The sequence below is a fragment of the Dermacentor silvarum genome, chromosome 3, assembly GCF_013339745.2.
Source record: "Dermacentor silvarum isolate Dsil-2018 chromosome 3, BIME_Dsil_1.4, whole genome shotgun sequence".
Lineage (NCBI taxonomy): Eukaryota > Metazoa > Arthropoda > Arachnida > Ixodida > Ixodidae > Dermacentor > Dermacentor silvarum.
The window spans coordinates 97,363,145-97,381,084 of NC_051156.1; positions in this window are offsets into that span (position 1 = coordinate 97,363,145).

Consider the following 17,940-nt stretch of genomic DNA (forward strand, 5'->3'; position numbering starts at 1 on the left):
CCTTCTATTTATAAGTGTACATATTTTGTTTTATACGCAGACGACACTAGCCTCTTTGTTTCTTCTGACAACGAGTCAGACTTATTTTCACACCCCAATAATGTGCTGTCCAAAGTGTTCGAGTGGTCATCATGTAACAGCCTACAAATGAATGCAAAAATCAAAGGCCGTTGTTTTTGCTGCAAGAACCAATCCATGTCATGCGTAGATTTAAATTATGGGGTTTTACGTGCCAAAACCACGATCTGATTATGAGGCACGCCATAGTGGGGGACTCAGGAAATTCGGACCAACTGGGGTTCTTTAACGCGCACCTTAATCTAAGTACACGGGTGTTTTCGCATTTCGCCCCCATTGAAATACGGCCGCCGTGGCCGCGATTCGCTCCCGCGACCTCGTGCTCAGCAGCCTAACACCATAGCCACTGAGCAACCACGGTGGGTCATGCGTCGATTTATTCATAGGTTCTCACTCGCTTAATGTAGTACAGGAACACAAAATTGTGGGCGTTGTATTTTCTAGTCACATGATGTGGAATTCACACAAAGACTTTGTTGTAAAGAAATTGTCGGCTGCGTTATCTGTTCTATTTAGATGCCTTCATATGCTCCCACCTCGTGTAATGTTCCAGTTTTATCCTTCCCTTTTTCGATAGCATATAAGCTATTGCAACTTAGTATGGGCTACAACTACGCAACGTAAGATTAACAGGCTGCTGCTACTGGTAGATAAAGCTATTCATCGTATTCACAATGTTCACTATTTACCTCGTACAAAACTGTTATTTCAAGAAAACAGAATATTTAACGTCAGAGCGCTTTGCGCATACCCTCTCCTACACCAATTACAATTTTCAGTTAAAGGAAACTACAATTCCTAATAAATGTGTAAGCCCTCGTAAAACGACCCAGCACACGTGCAGAACGAGGATCGGAAAAATGGATGATAAGGTGCCATCGAACAAATTACTTTATGCAAACCCTGACCTACAACGTACCCACGCAATTAAATCAACTGCAGAAGTGCCTAAATGGAGATACGGTTCTTTCGCGCACGCTATTGCGCGATATCTTTGTCTTTGATAAATTTCACCTGGATGTTTGAAATTTGTAAATTAGTTTGTGTCTGTACATGTTCAGAATGTACTCATCACATGTATATTCATTTCATTTCTTGTAACTTGCACGGGCACATTCTTTACTGTTACTTAACTTGCTTGTAATTATTGCTCGTAATATTGTTGATTTTTTCACAGTGTAACAGTATATATTTACCTGGCGCTAATGTTATTTACCCGAATTTCAATACGCTCGTAATGCGTATACATGTATGTAGATATATTCATGCCCAGGGAAGTGCATATATACCACGCGTTGCAATCATGAAGCTACTTACGAAAGCTTATTGTTTGTATTGCGGATGTGTGCGCTGCTTCTCTTGCCTGGTGGTGGTCCCTGACCTCGTCAAGCTGTATTCTTACAGCTTTCTTGCCAGGGTGGCCTTCAACACTGTACTTTGTGCATGTTGTAAATAAAACTTGACTGCTCCACTCGTACGTTCTGTCCCTATGCGGCAAAAGGGGTTAAGTAGCCCAGGCGCAATTGACAAGGGATATCTGTGCAGGCAGAGTTCAGTAGGTCATGGTCTCTAAGAGATACGCAGTGCGTTCGGCTGTCAAAAGGACTAAACCAAAGGGTCGTTAAGTCATGCTCCACTGAATCAGCTCCGACGAAGCGAGGTGAGTGTTCTGGCTCCCGCTGCTGGCATTAGCATCGTGCAGTCAAACTCTCGGCCTGCCACACCGTCATGGATACAGTGATCTGAGCTTAACGGATAGTGGACATCAGGCTGAATTTATCCAATCCTTTTATTGCGCAATGAGAAACACGCACGGCATTCCGTCATCTCATGTCGCGCACCGTGGATGTGCGAAGCCCTTAATGCCGCTGCCGGCGTTCCTCGTGGCGCCAGCGTTGTGAGACGCCCGGTTGCTGCCAGGATGCTCTTCGTGCAGCGCAGCGGCACTTGTCTCGCGTGCTATCACGTCGTCATCACGCTAACAAAACAGAGCTTGAGGAGCTCAAGCGCTTCATGGTTTCGGCTAAAGGAGCCTTTATGCCGACACTGTAACTACTTTTCACTCAAGAAGTTCACAAAGGGTGCGCCACCGCAGCAATCACGGCTCCTTTCCCTCACCTGGATGCGGTAACACACGCAGCAGCGTCGGTGGCCACTGCCCAGTCGCTGTAGTTACCCAGCTTCGAAGGTGATGCCACGTACACCACCTCTTCGCCTTTGGAGCCGCCTTTCTCTCCGATTGCGATTAGGACGAGTACAGCAACCATGCACAGGATGGTCACCACCGCGAGCAGCCCCAGGAGCAGTACGATCTTGCAATTGCTGTCGGAGGCATACAACGGTAACGTCAGCAATCGGGCGTGCGAGTAACGCGTACAGATAGCGACAAAGACATGTATGGTTATAGGGCGAAAAATTTGCCTTTCATTACGCGCATTTCCTGCTGCAAAAATTACGTCGCCATGACTGTACTGAAACAAAACGGAGCCATTCCGTTTATCATGCAACGTGCACGCACACGGCCTGAAGAGAGACAAAGAAAGGACCGAGCAAAAAGGTGCATGTGCAGTGTCTGAAGTAAATATTGTGGGGGCTAGCACGAGGCGCACGCGCAGTATCCCTCCACCTGGTCAGGGATGCTTGGGCGCCACTGTAAACGCGAATCAGATGCGGGAAGCAATGCAGTATGCGCATTAGCTGAAAAGCAGTGGCGGCAAGAAATATCTCTTATTTCAGCAGCTTAAGCCTGTTTCACATGCAAGTGAGAACGCTCGCAATTCCGGCCGTCGCGGCGCAGAAACCTGTTTCAAGCGGCGGGGGCTGCACTGGCGGCAGCGCGGCAGCACCGCTTCCGAACGAATGACGGCCCGCCTCGCCAGGTGGTCAGTGGAGGATTGTGCGGGAAAGCCTGCGCATAGCACGATATTCGCAGCGGTGGAAAATGAGCAGCGGCAATGCATGTGAAACGAAACCTCGCGAAAAGCTTCGCAGCGCCGTGCGGCTGTTCGCTGTATTCGCTCAATCGCTTGCATGTGAAAAAAGCTTTAGTGCGGCCTCCATTTTATTGCGATAGCAATTATATGGACACTCCAGCAGATTTCTGCCGTCGGCGTCGCCGTCGCCGTCGCCGTGAGGTTCCGTATGACGTCAATGGAGATGAAATCGTCGCCGCGCGCCGCCGAACGCTGTATGTGCGAGTGAAAGGGCGCGAGGGACGCGCGCTTTCACGGGGAGTGAACGCACGGCGGAGAACAAACGCGCGTTCTGTGCCATGCTCCCTTAAGGGCTGCAGAAGTAGGCGTCTCTTTCCTCCTTTACAATCACCATATATGTAGAGCAAACGCGCCTTCTTCTGACGCACGAAAGGCCGTGGGGGGGGGGGGGGGGGGCAGGGAAGGGAGGCGACGTTTAGCTGCGGCACCAAGTGCCTATTTATATCAGAGGCTCCGGCAACAGTCACCAACGCCGCACGCATTTTGTGCGAACGCGGGCAAAACGCCGACGGCGTCGACAACAGTGCTGTGTGTTGCCGGTGCTGCTGCATGTCCAAGTTTGTACAGCGGATAAAACTACTATCCTTACTCCGTATAGCTCTCTACTAAGTTGCTATCGCAATTGATGCTTCGCCTTTCGGGTGAAACTGCGACAACTTTTTTTTAAACGTCGAAGCTGTTTATGCCAGCCCTAATTTGTGGTTTGTATCAAGAAACTACCAAGAAAGGAAATCAAATAAACTTTCTTGCCGACGCGGGATTCGATCCCGCGTACCCTCGGTCCAAAAGCGAGCGTCGTAACCACTAGGCTATACAACCACTTTTTTTTCTTTATTGCATGGAAATATTAGTAGTTATATGCGAAAATTAGTTGCATTACATTTATACACACATGAAAAACAAATTCACACACGCTAGGCAGTGCAATGAAAGTTCGAAAATTGGGCAAACAAAGACAGGCGCCCAGATACGAAATCCATTCATGAACGGGATCAAAGGTTGCAACCACACTCCGCACTTGAGCAGCTAGGCTATACAACCACGCCTGCAGAACATGCATTTATGCGAACCATATGATTGCGTTCGAGCGTCGTCGTCTTCGTCCACAGCTGGCGCGTTCGTACGCTTGTGCTCTGCGAGGTGAAGAGGTTTTGCGCGCTATGAGTGCAGAGAGAGAGGGACGCATTCACGGAGAGCGTCTCCTGGAACGCGGTGTCCGCATTGGAACGCGGTGTCGGTGTTACAAGCTGCCCTATGGAATGCGCAGTGACGGCCGTAAGTCCAACACGCGCGAAAAGAAGTTATGTTATTATTAGTAATAAGATGAAAAGTTCGCGCGCACTTCCGAAAAATGCTGGGCTACGATCGCCCAGTTTCGCTGTTTCGAGCGTTGCGCGGCCGAGTGCAAGGTTAGGCGTTTTTTTTTTTTTTTTTCACTTGCGGTGTTTCATTTTTCATTCTTTCTGTCTCTGTCTCTCTATCTGTGTTTTTTTTTCTTTCACTCTCTCTTTCATTAAATGACTCTCTCTCGCGCTCTCATTTACGCTTTCTCTCGCCCATAGCAAGTTCTTTTACAATCTATGGCACAACGCAATCCCATAAATGCATGTTCTACAAGCGTGGGCGTATAGCCTAGAGTGGCAATAAAGAAAAAAAAAATGTGGTTGATCCCTCTTATATAGGAATCGGTATAGAACACGAAAGTGAAACGTGTCTTCACAGAAGTAGTGTAATGTTTATTGCACATTGATATATAATGTCTATTGGTGTTTTGTGGCTAAAGCGCCCTTAGGCGTTGATGCACCCACGCTGACGCCTGGTGGCACGTCTCCTCCATCACGACTACCAACGTCGATGACCATGAGCAACCGTCGTGCATATGGAAGCTGCACTACGCTGCACACGCTAGCACAACGCGAAAGACGAAGCACGTAACTGACACACTAATACAACGCGCAAGACAAAGCACGTAACTGAATCGTCACCGAGTCAAATCAGCGCGTACAGCGCGTCGTAATTGCAGCCTCCGCGATCAACTTCAGAAACATTTTCAGAGCTAATTGCGGAGGCCACGCTCCGCTGTGCTGAGTACGGTGAACGCCACCTAGGTGGCGTTGGTAGTGCTTCTTGATGCCAGCGTCCCTTCGAATGCTGGCATCGAGGCGTCGTAGTACTGAGACCACCGAAGCGTTCACTGTCGGTGCGCGTTAAGGCCGGAATACATGGAGCGAATAACCGGCGTCCGAGCGAAGAACTTCGTCGGGCGGCGAACGTCCGACGGCCGGCGTCAAGAAATTTGCCGTCCGCAGCCGATCTGCCTGTCCAAACATTTTCGTCGGGCGAACGCCGCCGCCGGAAGCGTCTAGCGCGCAGCGGTGGACGACAGCCAATCAGGAGGCACTAGTTCCGGTCGCAATGCATGCTGGTGTTTCGCGCGCGCGCGCCTTTTCGCGTCGTCTGCAATCGCGTTGGTGTTGCCGTGTCTGCATGTCTCTGCACCGATTGAGTAGTTCCTAGTATGATTTCTCAGGAATCGCGTTGTATTTGTACATCCCATATCCGCTGATCTGCGAGGAAACAGACAAGCAGTGCAAGCTCTCTACAACAACCTTCAACAGAAATCTTCTGATCTCAGAGGCCACATGCTGTCGTCATGCCTATCTCCCGACTTCCCCGATAGATGGCGTTGGCATCGGATATTTCTTTCGCTAGGCTTAGACGCGTTCGAAACGAGAAGCGATCTCGAAAACTACTCAAGGTTATCCATAATACTCTGTCGTCGAAGCGGCCTGAGACTAAGCGAAAGCCGTTTACGCAGTCATTTGCTTCCAACTAAGTGAATTCTACAAGGACAACGCCAAATTCAGTTCGAAGCGGGCGGCCGGGACCGCCGCCAACACGGCGGCCAACGCGCGGCGGCGTTCGCCGCATGTATTGCAACACAGCAAACATCCTGCGTCGTGTCGCCGCGTCGTTACTTGACGCGTGAAGTTCGTCGAGAAAGTTCGCTCCATGTATCCCGGGCTTTAGTGTCATAATGCAGTACTTCTCTTTTCTGCTCATAGGCGGCGGCACCGCCCCGAGCAAGAGCGCGGGTACACGGAGGAGTGTTAGATATATAAGGCGCGTCTGTGTAGCTCTCTGCGAATGCGTTTGTGGCGCAATGGGTTAAACGCTCGGCGATCTATCGTCGCGGACCGAGAGGTCGTGGGTTCGATTCCCAAATTTTGCATGTTTGTGGAACTTTTTCTTCTGGTTTCTTTCTTTGTATTATGTTCTATGACGTATTTCCGTGACGGAAATACGTCAGTGAAGTCTTGGTGGACCCCGGAATAAAACACTTTCGTGTTAAAAATGTGGTTGATCCCTCTTATATAGGAATCGGTATAGAACACGAAAGTGAAACGTGTCTTCACAGAAGTAGTGTAATGTTTATTGCACATTGATATATAATGTCTATTGGTGTTTTGTGGCTAAAGCGCCCTTAGGCGTTGATGCACCCACGCTGACGCCTGGTGGCACGTCTCCTCCATCACGACTACCAACGTCGATGACCATGAGCAACCGTCGTGCATATGGAAGCTGCACTACGCTGCACACGCTAGCACAACGCGAAAGACGAAGCACGTAACTGACACACTAATACAACGCGCAAGACAAAGCACGTAACTGAATCGTCACCGAGTCAAATCAGCGCGTACAGCGCGTCGTAATTGCAGCCTCCGCGATCAACTTCAGAAACATTTTCAGAGCTAATTGCGGAGGCCACGCTCCGCTGTGCTGAGTACGGTGAACGCCACCTAGGTGGCGTTGGTAGTGCTTCTTGATGCCAGCGTCCCTTCGAATGCTGGCATCGAGGCGTCGTAGTACTGAGACCACCGAAGCGTTCACTGTCGGTGCGCGTTAAGGCCGGAATACATGGAGCGAATAACCGGCGTCCGAGCGAAGAACTTCGTCGGGCGGCGAACGTCCGACGGCCGGCGTCAAGAAATTTGCCGTCCGCAGCCGATCTGCCTGTCCAAACATTTTCGTCGGGCGAACGCCGCCGCCGGAAGCGTCTAGCGCGCAGCGGTGGACGACAGCCAATCAGGAGGCACTAGTTCCGGTCGCAATGCATGCTGGTGTTTCGCGCGCGCGCGCCTTTTCGCGTCGTCTGCAATCGCGTTGGTGTTGCCGTGTCTGCATGTCTCTGCACCGATTGAGTAGTTCCTAGTATGATTTCTCAGGAATCGCGTTGTATTTGTACATCCCATATCCGCTGATCTGCGAGGAAACAGACAAGCAGTGCAAGCTCTCTACAACAACCTTCAACAGAAATCTTCTGATCTCAGAGGCCACATGCTGTCGTCATGCCTATCTCCCGACTTCCCCGATAGATGGCGTTGGCATCGGATATTTCTTTCGCTAGGCTTAGACGCGTTCGAAACGAGAAGCGATCTCGAAAACTACTCAAGGTTATCCATAATACTCTGTCGTCGAAGCGGCCTGAGACTAAGCGAAAGCCGTTTACGCAGTCATTTGCTTCCAACTAAGTGAATTCTACAAGGACAACGCCAAATTCAGTTCGAAGCGGGCGGCCGGGACCGCCGCCAACACGGCGGCCAACGCGCGGCGGCGTTCGCCGCATGTATTGCAACACAGCAAACATCCTGCGTCGTGTCGCCGCGTCGTTACTTGACGCGTGAAGTTCGTCGAGAAAGTTCGCTCCATGTATCCCGGGCTTTAGTGTCATAATGCAGTACTTCTCTTTTCTGCTCATAGGCGGCGGCACCGCCCCGAGCAAGAGCGCGGGTACACGGAGGAGTGTTAGATATATAAGGCGCGTCTGTGTAGCTCTCTGCGAATGCGTTTGTGGCGCAATGGGTTAAACGCTCGGCGATCTATCGTCGCGGACCGAGAGGTCGTGGGTTCGATTCCCAAATTTTGCATGTTTGTGGAACTTTTTCTTCTGGTTTCTTTCTTTGTATTATGTTCTATGACGTATTTCCGTGACGGAAATACGTCAGTGAAGTCTTGGTGGACCCCGGAATAAAACACTTTCGTGTTAAAAGAGAGGTGCATAGCCTAGTGGTTATGACGCTCGCCTTCGTACCGTGGGTACTCGGGTCTGAATCCCGCCTCGCCAAGAAAGGATATTTTATTTATTTATAAAATTTCGCTCTCTGGCTGTCTCTCTTTCTCTCTCTGCACCTCCTCCCCTCATGCTTGATTTTGGCCGGGCGGTTGAATCGAGTGACAAAGTTTTTCGCGTTTAGGTAGGCCAAGAAAGACTATCGTCTTTAAAACGATATCTACTGTCGAACGTTAAAAACTAACCAGAGCTCCGATACTTGTAGAGCCCAGCTGCAGTGCACGGCTACCGACGGCATGCGACTGGCTCGGCTGTGCTCGCATCACACCCGGCGGTGCCGCTATAATATAAGCGTAATAAATGCGAAGAATTTCTTGGCGAACATTTGCCATTTTGACAATATCTATCTATCTATCTATCTATCTATCTAGCGCCTATGTCTTTGTGCTCCCATGGTCGTTTCGTGACACTGCAAAAGGATGCATAGTTCGGAGAGTTGGTACGGTAACATATTCTTGGTTTAAGCGCGAAGAAAACACGGACGGTGGCAGAAGAAGACAGGACAAGGCTCGACCAATCGACATCGTCGCCCTCATTGACCTGACCAGATGCACCCTGGTGACATCACGACGGCCGCTGGGGATACCGGAAAGGCTCGGAGAGGAGCAAGGCGTTTTTTGATCTTGTGGCGCACCCGCGGCGCGTAGCGCTGCAGCGTTTCGCATCGTTGATCGTGGCGGCATTCTGAACTGGATGCGCATGTTTCCTTGAAATCTTTAAAAAAAATTCGGAGGTGGTTTAGGGGCCCTTTAACATAAACTACATAAACCATGCAAAGATGGTAGCGTTATATCTGAGCAGTAATGCATGCGATAAACTCTATGGGTAGTCTAGCGTTCTGCGCATGCGCATTTCGATCCCGCTATTGCACTAAGCTCGCTGTTAGGCTAAAATGAAACTGTCTAGTACATACAATGTCTAGAAGGTGCAACGATCTGGTGTAAACGTCGGGTATATTTCCACGTTCCACCATGACTTAGCAAAAATCACAATGACTCGTCCAAAAAGGGAATAACACTCAAAAACCACTGGAATGGGCCCGGACGTGGGCGCTAAGGGAACGAAACACTAAAGGATGGTGGTAGAAGTCATGAGCATGTCTCCGCAAAAATTACAATGACTCAGCGAAAAAAGATTAGCACTCCAAAGCCACTGAAGTGGGTATGGGGTGTAAACGTATATGGGGTAAGGTACTGTTTGGTACTGCTTAAAGTACTAATTTTTCGACCAGTTGCGACGATCGACTCAAAATGATACGGGAGCTGATTTAATGAGATGATGTTCAGCTACCGTGTTGGCAATACTGTGTCCCTTCGCTGCGCCATTTTAGTGCTGCTTGATACGCTGTTTGAAGTAGCCCGATGTCCCTATTGACGACGCACTAGAGTCTTGGCATCTCATATACCACTGCTGCGTAACGTTGTCTAGAAAGCAGTATTTCATCCTAATCAGCTGGCGTATTAATTGAATATGCACGTGAACCACCTGACGGCTACCATTTTCGAAGCTCAAGCCCTCTACGAGCGTTTCGCGTAAGCCGGCGCCCTGCAGGATGGTTGCCATTTTCATACGCTGCACAGAACTCTTGCGGTGTGCTTAGTGTAATGGCGCTCTGGCTCACGTAGGAGTTGGCGGAGTAACCACTGCATGACAGGTCGTTTCTTACTCGTTTGGTTTCCTGCCTGCACAAAGTTTTGTCAGAGCAAAGATGAAACGCCCGCTTTAACAAAGATGCCACCACAGAGCGTTTGTGGCCAACAGGATACATTGAGGCATGGCTGACGTACTTTATCGATTGACAAAATTCAAGTAAAGAAAAAAGAACTGTCATCCACTGATGCTAACAGGGAAATTCTCATACAATGATTGATTTGCCATGTGGGCAAGTTTACTGGACACGGCAGCAGTGAAACCGCCAGATGAAGGTTGGACAAGGCTGGCGACGCGTCCGTTCGTTTATTTTTCAACCGTGAACTGAATTTAGTGTGGGAACGCTGACGTGAAAAGTGGATAGGAGCCAACCGTGGACAAAGAAGAGGACGGACGCGCAAGCAGCAATGGTGCGAGAGATGCGCGAGCAGCGGCTGGGCGCGGTCGACCAGGACTGGAGCTGTGGCCGTGGACCACGGGGCCGAGGCATTTTCCCACATTGGCGCCCGTAACGCGGGGCCCCGGCTGCGTTCCGGGATGGACCATGGTCGTGGGGAAATCTGAAGGTACCCGGTCCACGGCTAGTAGCGACTCCAATCCGGCCATGACGCGTGACCATTTCCGCGGTGCGAGCTGCACCTCTGGCTTTTGATGACGTGCGATTGCGCCGGTTCCTCCTCCGTCGCCGTCATCGAGCCTGGCGTGCGTGGGTCGTGGTGGTGGCGTGGTCTTCTACGCGCTGCTGCAGTTCCCGACGCTACCGTTCGAGAAGGACATCGCCAGTGCAGGTGACATCATGCGGGCACATCAGAGAGCGCAAGAGCGGCTCCGTCGCTCGGTACGTGGTTCTCTGGTTCTCTGCCGCGGTGCGGTGCGGTGTGGTGGTCTGGTGGCAAGGCATTGAGTGGGCGATGGCTCCTTCCGGCGACCTGCTGTGTGCACTCGTCAGAACGAGGTCAGAGAAGAAAACTAGACCAGGTGTGCGCCAGGGAACGGTTTAGGGCCTTTCGGTTCCTGCAAGACCTCAACATGGCTTAGGGCATTTGGTCCTTGCAAGAACGCAACTCCGAAGCTGCACCACTAGGTCCGCTCAATCTTCGCGAGGAGTCCGTCATGGAAGCCAGTGAGGTTTAGGGCCTGCGGGTTCCTCGAAGACCTCGGTTCTCGGCCTTGACGGCTCCGCCGATCCTGGTTCGGTGCATCAGTCTCTAATGTTCGCCCGCCGGTAGGAGTGTCATGCCGTTGCTGCCAGCCACCGTGGGCGAGTACCGTCGACACCTTCGCAGCGCAGCTGCGGGGAAAAGCGCTGGCCATGGAGGAACGAATGGCGCTAGCGAATGCTTGCACCCGTTGTGCCGACGACCAACTACACCACGCGCCACCAACTCGTCGCTTCTTCTCGCTTTGTGCCTTGCGGTGCGGAGTGAGGAACGTGGCGGAGTGAGCGAGTGATTTTGCAACGCGTAGCAGCGGTATGTGTGTGTGTATTTCGTTGCTGTGTGTCTTTCGCTGTGATCGTGGCCGTGCTCAGCGAGCGCGTAGCGTGGTCGACCGTGGCGACTCGGCATCTCTCGTCGTCCGTGCCGCCGGGTTTGAACACCGTGTTGCCAGCCAGTGCCATCAACGCCCTCGCAGAGGGAGGGGCAGTGTGGGAACGCTGACGTGAATCGAGGATAGGAGCCAACCGTGGACAAAGAAGAGGACGGACGCGCGAGCAGTGTTGCGAGGGACGCGCGAGCTGCGGCTGGGCGCCCTTGGGCGCGGCCGGCCAGGATTGGAGCTGTGGCCGTGGACCACAGGGCCGAGGCGTTTTCCCGCAGTATTTAGGATGGTGAGGGAACGGTTACGTATGGGAACATCCAATTGCGCAGAAGCAGTCGTTTACGTTACGAAGGAAACTGCATGCTCTCACCACCTCGGAAAACAATCGAATAAAACAGCAATCTAAAGTTGCTGTGATTTCATCCTAAGTTCTCTCACTTCATGAATGACCCCTGTGTAGGAAGCCTTCAATAGTAAGTATACCCTTACAAAAATGGGCTTCACCTTTCAGTCACCCGCGAGTCATCAACCAGTCACCCCAATCGCCTCCCTGTGGACTCGACCTTCCTGTATACCTATAGTCCGCAGATTGTCTGCAGACACCGTGCAGACAGCCTGCGGACTTGTCTGTATAATGTGCGTGCAAGACTAGTGCGTGTGTGTGTGTACATGTATATATATATATATATATATATATATATATATTCTGAATATTGACAGATTTTATCATTATGGTTAGTTTTGCCATTTTTACATTACGATAATTTTGCCACTGATTGCTATAAGCACAGTCTGACAATAGCAGTAACCGAAGGCAATTAATTAATATTAATTGAAATGAGGTAATGACTACACAACCTGCATTAAATAAAGCCGTGGTCGTGGGGTTCGGTTCGGTTCGGCTCGGCTATGGGTCGGTTCACATCCTGGATGTAAGCATACATATATACAGGGTGCCACACTACGCCATGCTATCACCGAAACCATGGTCGCTTTTGATGCCGGCCACCAGTTGGCGGCACCGGGAGCACGGGAGCGCCAGTAAAATTACAGGTGATACTATTTTCCCGACTTCAGCTGTCGCCCTGTGGGCACATGTGCGTGCGCGCTACATTGACGCCAGCTGATGTCCTAGTTTGCTCGTGTGTACGCTGTGCTCACAGAAAGTGTGGTGCTTTTTTGTGTGTATTAATAATCCAAATCCCTGGAACCGCACAATGTAGCCTGCAGTATCTTTCGTGTGCTACGCCGATGATTATCGTAGTTAGGCCCGATCGCACTTTCTGTGTTCCCGGCTCGTGAAAACGCTCACGTACTCTCGCTGCACTCGAATCGAATCACAGTGCACCGAAGAATTTGTTTAAAGTTGTGCTATCACGTGCTGTAGTTCAATTCTAGTGTTTACGCCGGAAGGGCCGTGCACCGACGGTTCTTTCCGCGGCACCTGTACGATGCCGCAGAACCTTTGACACGAAGGAACGTTTGCCGATTACAGGTGCCCACAAAATAACTCGGAACGCCAGACCGGGGACCGCTCGTCGACGCAGCACACCCGCGAAGAAATACAGGCTTGGTCTGTGCGTGCGCGGAATCCCTAGCAAGCAAGCCTCGCTTCCTAGTGCATCTAGATAGGTGTTGCCTTGCGTCAAAAAACTTGCGGTTTGTCCCTCTTAGCGCGGCGACAACACATCTGGGAAGGGGGGGGGGGGGCGTTCGGGGCCTGTAGGCTACAGCGTGCTAGCGCGCTATGCAGCGTAATCTTTAAACGCACGCGTAATCCTTGAGGCGAATTCTGGTCGGAATCGGCATTCATTCTAAGAGATAATCATGCTTCATGGGTACCTTGCGTGGATGGAATCCATGAGCATTTATAACTGAGTGGTGACAAGTGAGTTCACCATGCTCTACTTTTAATTATACCTAATGTCTTGCATATATCAGTTAATTATTTCGCCTAAAGAAACTATAAGTTGTGGGGCTTCGGGCTACCGTGCCCGCGGTCCCGGCTAGCTAAGGTCTAAAAAAGGAGACACGTAGCTCGTCCCCACTCCGCAGCGCACACAAAAGGGCGCCGCGGCGGGTTCGCTCACTCACCGGCAAGGCGTACAGACGACTCCAGCCGTGGCACAAACGAATGGGGGTTTATTCCCTGTAAGGTACAAAATGAGCGTACAGGACAGGGGTTACGGCACTAGGGTGGCCGTAGCAGACTACGGGTCACCGCTCCCGGGAAGTCTGCTCCGCCACACAGGCTCTTCCAAGCCAAGCTCGCCACGCAAAGGGGGCCGCCTTGCTCAGAGGGGCGCGGGACCAAGCGGGTCCGCACGTCCTGACAGCTAAGAGAACCGCAAGTCAGTCCCTCTCGGGCGAAAGCGCCCGCGTATATCTTGGTTGCTGAAAAAGAGAGAGAGAGATGCCGGGGAGAGGGCGAGAGGGGCCCGCTCCTCAGGCACTGTTCGTACGCGCGGCGCGCGGCGTAACGTGAGCCGCGCGCGCAAGCAGCAGGCTCCGCGCCGGCGCCAGCGGCCGCGAGGAATGTACGCTGTCCACTATGAGGCTGGAACAGGGTGTCCCCAGCGACCGCACGGGCGAATGGCCCAATGCGCGCGCGAAGTGGAGAAGGGGGACCAAGGGGTCCCCACATCCCCCCCTCCTAAAGACTCGGGCCGGCTCACAAAGGAGCCGACCGGAATCAATGGCAAAGCTGACGTCTGACCTGTTTTATTTTCTCAACCGAAAATATCGAAGTCAAGGCTCTCTCCAGGTGGGTCTGTGTCTCCGGCCAGCGGCGAATGGGCACAGCTGTGGTGGGGTGCCAGCGCTGTCGCCTACTGGACAGCTGCTGCGATGGTGGCCGCGAACGCAGGGTCCGAGGCCAGAGCGCCGACAACGGAACGCAACAGGGCCTCGTTGACGTCTGGGTCCGTCTTCTTTGGCTCCTGTACGGCTGGATCTGTCCCCGACTCTCCGGCGGCCGGCTCCGTCTTCTTCGCGTATACCTTGTGCACTTTACTGGCATCATGGGCCCGGCACAGGCACAGCACACCACACATCTCACAGTACGCCGCCGATGGGTCAGGCGCCATGGCTGCTCCGCCCGAATCTTCTACCATGGCTGACACCGTGCGGCCACGGAAGACGCGCGGAGTCTCTAGCTCGCTCATGCCGCTCTCCACCTTTCTTTTCTCCTTCCAGCGTTTCGCCGACACGAAGCAAATTGGCGCCTCGGAGCCGGATTGGAAGGTCCACGTAGCGACATGGCACCGTGAAGGCAAACGGGAACCTGGCTGTGGTAACGAAGGTCTTGACAGCACCAGGGAGGATGTGGAGGCAGCAGAAGAGCTGCCTTGGACCACGGGTCCTGCCATGGCCCCAGGAGGCCCTGCAACCGTAGTGGCCTCCCGGAGAGCTTGCGGCTGGAGGTGCTTGCGGCGGCGGCGGCGACGGCGCCCGTGAGAGCTCGGCGAGTCAGTCGACGTCCGGGAGGCTTGTTGGGCTGGCTTCATCGTAGGCGTCTTTGAAGCACGAGTCCTACAATATTAGCACTTCAAAAGCTAACTTCGCACTCCGATGATGATAACAACACAACAACCGCCAATTTCACAGTCCGACGACAATGTTCAAACACAAAACCCCAAGCTCACTCTGCATCCGTCAGCTCGCCAAATGACGCTTCGCTCTGGCGCATTCACCTTTGCAAGTGGCTGCCAGAGGGAAGGAGGAGGCTCACGGAAAGGGGGCATATTGGGCTTATACCAAAGTCTCATGCGCCCCTCCGGCCAGCGCTGAAACGCTAGCCGTGCCTTTCATCTCACTCGAGTGCCAACAGAGGATAAAGTTCCCCGGGCGTGAGCAGTAAGGCAACGACTAGGCCAGCTTTCGCAGCTCACACCAGCGGGCGCGCGGATCATTTGAGTCACCGCGACCCTCGGAAGAAGCTGTGCACTACGAAAAAGCGTCTTATTCGGCTAATGAGCGCCTTTTTTCCCGATTTAACGCGTGCTTCCCCGCTATAGTCACACCTATCCGCTTGCCAGCGCGGCGGGGAATTGGATCCTACTGCCTGTCAGCGAGAAGTGGCGACTAAGAGCGTTTTCGCAGGTTGTACCGGCGAGTACGCGGATTGAGGTCCGCCGTCTTGCTCGGTTGCGCCTGCTGTTTCTCTTCTTTTTCCCAGTCGCTGCTTCTGGCAATGAAAGGTTTGAGATCAGAGACGTTCACTGGACCGCCGGACGGTCTACCGTTTGAGTCCACCAGCTTATACACAAGTGGTGACATTTTGGTCTCCACTCGGTATGGGCCCGACGACTTGGCCGAAAGAGAGGCTGAGATGCCCTTTGTTGCGTCGCTCAGCACATGATTTCGTCTGAGGACGAGGTCACCTACTTGATAATGTACCTCTCTATGCGACCGGTCGTATTGTGCCTTCTGTCCAGCGCGTGCTTTCGCCAGGTGAGTGCGGGCATGAGAAAGGGCCTCGCTCATCCTAGCGCGCACTTGCGCCGCGTAATCGGAGAGTCCTGACGAAGCGGCGTTCGCCGCGCTGCCGGTTCGCAGAACGCGATCCATTGGGTTTGGCAGCTCTCTCCCGAAGTTGAGGAAAGCGGGCGTGTACCCAGTCGAGCGGTTCACCGATGTGCGTAAAGAGAAACCTATCTCGCGGAGACAGGCGTCCCAGTCCCTGTGTTGCCGGGCAAAGGCCGCGAGCAAGGGCTTCGCATTTCGGTTCATCCGCTCGGTGGGATTGGTCTGCGTGTGATAATTCGTTGTTTTGCGGTGCTTTATGCCAAAGGCTGCACACACATTGACAAACACCTTGGCCATGAAATAGGACGCGTTGTCAGTGATCAGCTCCGCTGGAAAGCCAAATCGGGTGAAAACCTCGATCAACATGTCCCATATGACGCGTGCCGTTAGCTTACGAAGGGGAAAAAGTTCCACCCACTTCGTGAAATGATCTGTGACGGCCAGCAGGAATGTGTGACCTTGCCGACTTCTTGGGCCGTGATTTGGGCCATGACGACACAGGCCGTGATTTGCCAGGGTAGCTGGCTGTCGATCGGCTGCATGAGGCCGCGGGGTTTGCCACCACGGGGCTTCACGCTTTGACACACGTGGCACGAGCGAGAATAATGAAGTACATCCCGCTTCAGGCCTGGCCATGTTGCGGAGCGGCACAACTTAAGGTAAGTCTTAGGGCCACTCGCATGTCCGGCCAACCGCTAGTCATGGAAGTAGCTCAGAGTGGCTCTCCGTAGACTGCGGGGAATCACCACCTTAAAGGACTCGTGAGGAGCCTCTTCCGATGGGATACAACGCAGGAGCACTCCGTCAGCATCCAGCAGATACGAATTCAACGTGCCTACAGCAATACCAGCTGCGTCGCACCCGGCTCCAACAGCAATACCAGCTGCCAATTTGCGCGCATCGGCGTTTCCGCCTGGCTCCCTTCCGGGGCTGCGCTCTTTTTCGAGCTCGTCAGCGATTTGCTGACAAAAGGGATCGTTCCGCTGAGCTTCCAGAAGCTCTTGTCTGCTGAATGCGATACCCACGGACATTAGGTGGTCCAGCAGGTACACGCTTTCTGCCAGTGACGGCGGCTTATGGGCCGCACTGCCGCCTGAACTCGCTCCATTCGTGCCATTGGAGACAAGGGCTCCGGCTTCATTCGGAAGCGTTGTGTCGGAGGGGTGCCGGTCAAAAGTGTCCGGATCTGGAACGGGGGCGCACGACAAGGCGTCTGCCACCACGTTTGTGCTCCCCTTCCGATAGCGAACAACAAAGTTGTAGCGCTGCAACGTCAATGCCCAGCGCGCGAGGCGGCCTGACGGCTCGCGCAAGCGCTTTAGCCAGGTGAGCGCCATGTGATCCGTTTCAACAACAAAAGGCACTCCGTCGACGTAGTGATCGAACTTACGCAGGGCGAACACTATCGCTAGACACTCACGTTCGGTTACGGAATAGTTACGCTCTGCGGGCGTCAACGACCGGCTGGCAAAGGCAACTGGCCGAAGAACGCCTTCATGTTCTTGGAGCAGCACCGCACCTAGGCCCAGGTCGCTCGCGTCAGCTTGGACTACGAACTCCCTGTTCAGGTCGGGTAGCTTCAGCTCGGCTGTGTCCACAAGAGCTTTAGAGAGAGCCCTGAAGGCAGCTTCTTGCTCCGGACCCCAGCTCCAGCTTGTAGAATTCCTCAACAACCAGGTCAAGGGAGCCTGTAGAGCGGCGCAGTTGGGCACAAATTGGCGGTAGTAATTCACCATGCCCAAAAAGCGTCTGAGGGCCTGTATGTTCGCCGGCGTTGGGTACTCGAGGATAGCTCGGACCTTTTGCTGCACTCGGCAAAACACGGCCTCGCTCTATTGTAAAGCCTAGCAGCGAGACACGGCTCTCTGCGACCTGAGCGTTCTTCGGGTTCAGAGTGATCCCAGCAGCGTGCAGCCTTCTGAGGATGTCCTCCAAGTGGCGGAGGTGTTCCTCGAAGGTGCGAGAGAAGAGGACAATATCGTCTAGGTAGGCTAGGGCGTATTGCCATTTTGCCCTTCC